Here is a 7603-nt window from a genome sequence, read left to right on the forward strand (position 1 = left end):
CTCATTGATGTATATATTTGTTATTAAAAGGATATGTATACAATATATCACATGTACAGTATATATATATTTACATGGTTACAATTTACACAGTAAGCAGTTATTACAAACTAATTCATTACAGACACGGCCAGCAATACATCACCATATTTTTCTCAATGCACCCTCCGCTCCATATCACTCTCTCTCTCAGTAAAAACAAACGGCCACTGGACAGATAGCATCTCGTCCATCACCCGGGACAAACAGGAAACTCTTCTTTGTGGGATCAGCTATACACTGAGTCTGTTGGGGGTATACAGATCTCTTGTTATTGGTCTAGGGGAGGGAACTTTCTCATTCATGATGAGTTATTGTCAGTGTGAGGGCTTTTGTTCAAGGTTGCTGGCCTCTGGTTTCCTGTCCACACATGCTCCTTTAAAAATCCTTTTGTTCCAGTAAAAGTGACTTCATATTCCTACATTTAATCATATCTACTTATGGCAATGTGCTACAACTTAATGACAGGCATCAAATTGACACACAAATTCTTCCGTTCATCCTGACACCATGCATGACATGCCCATCTTGCTCCGCTCCAACAATACACATACATATATATATTCCATTATATAATTTGAAACCTTATGATGTCTGGTGCTTGATATGTTTAAATTTATGTGCTGTATGAAATATGTGTTGAATATATCTTTGTGGCATGTCTGTGTAAATGTGTATGTTACTATATATTGCTGTGCTCGCTGTGCCTATTTGCAAGCATAGCGACTCATCTGTTTGGAGTTTGGATGTTCTCTCTATGTAATATTTTTGACTTCGACAGTCCACCCTTTGGCAGTAAACAATAACTGCCATAAATTATTAACATAAGAAAAAATATTTCAAACAATAATCGGTGACCTAGACACACGTATGTTTTCATTTAGCAAATCAGACACTTGACTATATTTGGGGAAGACAGGGAGGAGGACGAGACATTCTCTATATGCACTCGGTGGTCACGGGACCACTGGTTGGGTGTGGGACAATATTCAACCTATAGAGTATGCTGGGGTAGTGCTATGGCCTATGATGTCTGATTTGAACGAACATTTCACACATACATGTACCTACGTCTTTGTACACTGATGTTCGGATTCGATTGAGGTTCTGCTGGGTAGAGGCAGAAAACACAAACAAATCGTGAAAGAGACATATAAAATTTTCATGATTTACATTCCTGTCATTCCCTGAACATTGTTTCCATTTCTGGAACATATGCTAGGTTTGTTTCATCATTGAACAAGGGTTATAAGTAGTGTCCTTCCTAGATAATATAAACCTTCGGAGTTCGGGGAGAGCCACTCATAAACCTTTCTTCCACATATATTAATGAGCTCTTTATCTGCTATGTGTGAATAGCCATTGTCTGATTGTTCCTGATTACCTCCCAATTTCCTGATTTCCTGAAATTGGTGAGATTTAAACATACCAAGGATTTATCTATGGTACTGGTGGTTCTTAATACTAGGGAGTCTAGTTATATTATATTCCTTGTCCACCGGTCCCCTCCCCCTTCCGTGTAATTCAAGTCTCTCAGCTAACTCTAAAAAAATATGGCACTAATCCTGCATCATTTCGTCTTAGAGGTACCTGTGAGCACATCCAACATTCCGTTTGGTTTAAGACCTTACCCACTAGTGAGTGGTAATCACTCAATGGATGTCTGTCAAATGCTGCCTTATTGCTAGACTGACATCTCTGGATGCACTCATCTTCAATTATGGGGTCACAATAACTTCAAAATACAGTATTCCTCAGACAATAGCCTATCACGTTACCTCCGAACTGCGTAACTACTAGACCTTTGATTTTCTCTGGCTTTAACAAACTGATAGGCTAATCTTGGGATCCTATAAAGAAATCACTCCTTCCTCCAGAACCAGTTCCAGTCTCGCACTCGACTCCTCATGAAAAACCTCGCAAAAATAGAATGTCTTGAAAAAAAATGTTTGTCAGCGGGAAAAAAGAAAAAAAAATAGAACAAAACAAATCTTGTCCATAGCAAATCAATTACAACGACTGGTCTTTCTGTAAACCTTTAGTCAGGTAGTGTTAAACAGTGCCGCCTCTCAGTCTTCACGGAACAGACTCTCTGGTGATACTTCTGCAATCTCACTCCATTTACGAGTTCCTTCCGGACTACCGACTTTCCTGCAATGGGAATCGTGGACCCAAGTCTCTCTCTCGGCTACTTTCACTGGGATCGTGCTGTCAACAAAACTTGGTACGGTCCTTCCCACCTGTCTATTAGGTAACCTGAGCGTAAGAACAATCACACAGTCCCTTGGTTCACAATCAAGACAGTATTGGGCATCAACAGTTTCAAGTTCTTTTGTCAAGTGCTCAAATGCTGGCTCATCTCGATAAGGTACTGTAATGTCACCTCATTGGTGTATTTCTGATTATTGCGTGGCTCAATCATGACATGAGGTTGTCTTCCAAAAAAAAAAAAAAAAAAATTTCGAAGAGGGTGATTCATTAAGTGAAGATCTGGGAGTGGTTCCGATGCTATATAATACTAGTGGCAGTGTGTATGACCACAATAGTCCAGTTTCGAGCTATCACTTTGCTCCTACTCCTAGAGGTACCATATCTATACACAAATTTCTGCACAATTTTCTTTGCGGTAAACACAGCAGTATCTGTGGTGGCAGGAAATGCCTCTACCCAGTTTGAGAAAACATCAGTGCACACCAATACATAACAATAATTCCTAAAGGGTGTTAACTGTATGAAGTCGATTTGTATTACATGAAAAGGTCCGTCTGCAGGAGGGATATGGGATGGCTCTGTTAGTACTACCTTACCAAATGTTCTTCCTCATGCAAGTAAGACAGGTCATTGCTTTCCTGCTTGCCTGAGAAGAGAACCCTGGTACACGCCAGTAAGCTCTTACCAATTTGCACATACCTTCCTTACCCTAGGTGAGTCAGACCATATGCCGCCTCAGCTAGGCTTGGGAGGTACGTCCTGGGGGCCACTGGCTTACCTTGTCCATCTCTCCAGAGTCCTGGGGACTCCTAACCACACCCCTCCTGTAGGGAACACAAATTTGTATTTTTAATTTAACTGTTGTGTGTTTGCAATGTAGAGTACCATGAGCATAACTCAAAAAAAAAACATCTCTAGAGGAGAGAAAGAAGAAGAAAATATCAGGTCTGCGTTTACCAACGGGCTGTCACTTATGTCTGGTCTCGTAGTAAAGGTCTGAATCAGATATTCCATACCATCATGCATATCAGTGTCTATACAAAATTTCCCTTCACCAGTATTCTCATCCTCCGCCCTGTTACGTTCACTATACTGGGTACTCCAGGAACTGGGCGGATGAGCCCCAAGTACAGGAACGTAATGCTGGAGTGGGAATTGAGTTCAGCAGCAACCCCTACAGAACCCTGACTCCGTTGTTCCACCTGCGTGGTCAGTCTACGCCTGCGAGACTATGTTTGCTTGGGCCCACGGCAGCCTCATTTGAAGGGCGGATTATGTCTGCCCAACTCCGATGCCCCCCGGTCTTAATTGGAGACAAGGCGTAAACTGAGACGGGGCGAGAACTCAAACAAAAGTATGTGCGGCTCAGCCGCCAAGACAAACAACAACAAAGGAAATGCTGTCCACACGCCGACACAATACTGTTGTGTACCGGCGGTGACAGCATACGCAGAACCCTCTGCAGAAAATACCAAAGGAAAATAACGGACAGATACGGCCAAGGCCGTAAGGGGCGGCAAAGCCGATACTCACAACACCGGTGCTAATACAGGCAGGTGAACGGGAACCCCGAGACCGCAGGCACAGGCTCACAGGAATGGAAAGCTGGAAGAATTCCAACAACAGGCCACAGGACACCAGGACTCAGGATTACAGGATCAAAGGTAGACTGTAACTCAGGATTCCAGGACAGGAAGCAGCTCACAAGAAGCTCCGGACTCTGACAGAGCTGAGTACACAGGATTCCAGTATCAGACAGGGCCTGGACACAGATGCAACACTGGACAAGACACCAATCAGGAACACACAGGCATCCCAACAGAACGTCTATCACCAGCTCAGAACTGCAGAGTTAGCTAGGTAATAAGGGAACACGCCCCAATCAGGATGGCTGGAAGCCAGGCACAAGGTAATTGCACAAACACCTGCAGGTGAGAATTAACCCATAGAAAACAGGCTGCGAATCACACAGACTCACCACCGGCGGCCAACAAGAGTGTTCTAAACAGGTACAGGGGAAATCCTGGCATGTAAACAGAACTATAATACAAAATACATGAACAGAAAGTAACAGGAATGAACCACTGCTTGTGCTTCATAACACACCCTTTGTGCATGACAAGGCACACAGCAGTAATATTGGTGCCATCGTGCTGGTGAGATATACCGGGTTCGGGCAGCACTCTGAAAGACCGATAAGGCACGTGGTGTATGAACTGTAATCGGGTCCATGTATTGTACCACCCTGTGTGAACACAAAAGATGAAGAGGAAACTGTGGAGAAACAGAATAGAGGTTGGTGACAGATAAGTTTGTAGAGGTGGCTAGGATTTTTATTAAAATGACAACTGGATTGGGCACTACGGGGAATTGATTAACTAATTGGTCTACCCCCCCTTAAAGCTTGTGCATGCTGTGTCACTACTGAGACTACCTCAGCCATCAATCCAGTGTCTTGTCCATCCTAAGTTCAAAGGGAGCCCGGTATCTGTGAGATAATTTCCTCTACCTGTGATGGACATGAATCTAGAACAGTGGTATGCAACATTAGTCTTTGAGGGTATCTAACATACCTTGTACTTCCTGAGCGGGAGTACAATATATGTATTTCAGATTTAACAAAATCTCTGTTGATTAAGTTAGTCAGGGGCCACTGCTGCTAGGAAAAAAAGGAAAGGGTCTAGCATCATAGAGGCCCAATCGTAACTTCAGCAAGTTTTGTCAAAGGGTAATGTTGCACTTCTCTCGTTTCTCCCATTTGCCGAATTAGTGTTTACCAGTGATCTTATCCAGATGGAGAATTTTCTAGTACTGCAAAAGAAAAAAAAATCAACAAGCTTTCAGGTCATGTGAAGTATTCATTCAATCCTTCTCATCCCGTATTAAGGGTCTGTACATGGTCCAACAAACATTTCCGAGCTCATCTTGACTAGGGGCATTACTAGGAATGAATATTTCTTATATGGTAACTAAAAGAAATACCCGGGGGTTACCCTATCTCTGTCCGCTTTCCTACTGGCAAATACTAATGTACGGACAGGATTTTCTCCATTTCTGATGTTACTTTCTTGATTTATATTTTATTTTTGGGTTTTTATTTTAAATCAAGTATTTTTATTGTTTTGCAAGAGAAAAAAAACAAGAAAGAAAAAAAAGCATAAAAGAACATTACAACAAAAAAATTCTAATAACATTAACAAAATCAAATTTGTGCTTTGCAAGTAGTTCCTCTACACATTAATTGCATTATGTGGGTATAGGACACAGTCACATCCACATCTCAGAACATATTAAAACAGACATAGAAGAATGAAAATAAGGATCAAGTATCGTGCTAGAATACATAAGAAAAGAATAAAGGGGGGTAAGCCAGGCCGTACCCGAAGCAGTACACCGCTGCCACCGACACACATACTCATTATTTAAGGCAGGGGGTCAATAGAGTATGGGGAGTTCCTCCAAAGAGCCCAAATCTTATCAAATTTCAATAGAGAATTACGTTTAGGGTACATAAATCGTTCATGGGAAAGGGTGGAGTTTACAAGGGCAACCCATTCAGCATAGAACAATATTCACATAAAGGCAGGAGTGAAGCGGGAGGCAGTCCCTCAAATCAAGACCAAATATACAAATACGCGGCATCAACAATGGGATCCGAATACCCGTATGGGCTACAGATGTTGTTACATCCTCCCAAAAGGCATACACCCGCGGGCATTGCCAGAGCAAGTGCCAGAACCCAGCAGCTGGAGCAGAGCATTTTGGTCATTCATCAGAGGTGGAGCCTCCAAATTTAAACAGACGAGAAGGAGTCCAGTAGACCCTATGTAAAATATAAAGCTGTATTTGCTGGAATCTAGCACTCGCCGAGGCCGCACGCGGGGAGGCCAATATATGATTCCAATCCTCCTCACCAATTTCACCTAAATCATGCATCCATTTAGCCTTCAGGGTGAGCAGCCCATCCGATCTAGAGGAGGAGAGAAGTGAGGAGTACGAAGCAGAAACCCTTCCACGAGAAGGCAGAGTACGAATTAATTTATGAACAGGGGATTCAGAAAGTTGTGGAGCAGAGCCCCGCCACTGTGCCGTCAGAGCATGCCTGAGCTGTAGATAACGAAAAAAACACTGTCTAGGGATACCATATGTAGTGGACAGATACTCATAACTGTGGAGTACCCCATCCTGATAAAGTTGCCCCACTGCAGTCACCTCATATAAAGTCCAAATCGAACCACCCTCCATTTTAAAGAGTTCGGAGAAATTTATATTATTCCAAAGTGGAGAGCAGGGGTCCACCGTGGGATCTCCCAGCAGCTTCTCAGCCGCCAGTCATACCCTATGAGCCTGTTGCAACAATGGGGGGAGAGAGGTCAGCGGAGTATTAGCTAATAAAAACTGCAACGGAGAAAAGGAGTGGCCAGCCCTGTCTAAAAGAGCCACTGGAAGGCTCCCATAATACCCAGGAGTAACCCATTCATAAAGTTGTACAAGTTGGGCAGCCAAATAATATAACCGTATATCCGGTAAGGCCAAACCACCCTCAGCTCTTGGTCTACTAAGTGTTTTACATGCAATACGTGCCCGCTTAGCACCCCAGATAAAGGAAGTAATATATCGGGAAATCAACGAAAATTGTGAGGCAGTGATATAAACCGGTGAATTCTGTAGTACATAAAGAAATTTGGGTTGAATAACCATTTTGATAATATTTACACGGCCCGTCACAGTTAAAGGGAGTTTCTGCCAGATGCGTGCCTTCATACGTAGATTATCAATTTGAGGGGTCAAATTCAGGGTAACAAAATCCTTAGGGCAATGAGAGATTTGAATACCAAGGTATTTAAATTGAGTGCACCATTAGAGGGGAAGGTCATAAGAAGGTGGAGGTAAAGTAGAGGGACTTAACGGGAACACCACAGATTTGCTCCAGTTAATACAAAAACCCGGGAAAAAAAAAAAAATTCCTGTAGCAATTCCAAAAGGGCAGGCAATGAGGGGGATACATCTTTTAAAAATAGGATTATGTCGTCTGCATAAAACCCAATTTTTTCCTCCTGGCCCGCAACCCAGAGCCCCGCTATATCCGCTGCAGCTCTAACTGCGCAGGCCAAGGGTTCCACAGCAAGAGCAAAAAGCAGGGGGGACAGAGGACACCCCTGTCGAGTACCCCTCTGCAACAGAAAAGATTCAGTAGTAAAACCATTAGCCACTACTCTCGCAGCGGGACAGGAATATAAGAGTTTTACCCAGGACAAAAAGGTCGGGCCTACCCCAAATCTGGCAAGGGACTCCCAGAGATAAACCCATTCTACGGAATCAAAAGCACGGGCAGCATCGAGAGAAACCACAA

The sequence above is a fragment of the Pseudophryne corroboree genome, chromosome 2 (genome assembly GCF_028390025.1).
Source record: "Pseudophryne corroboree isolate aPseCor3 chromosome 2, aPseCor3.hap2, whole genome shotgun sequence".
Taxonomy (NCBI): Eukaryota; Metazoa; Chordata; class Amphibia; order Anura; family Myobatrachidae; genus Pseudophryne; species Pseudophryne corroboree.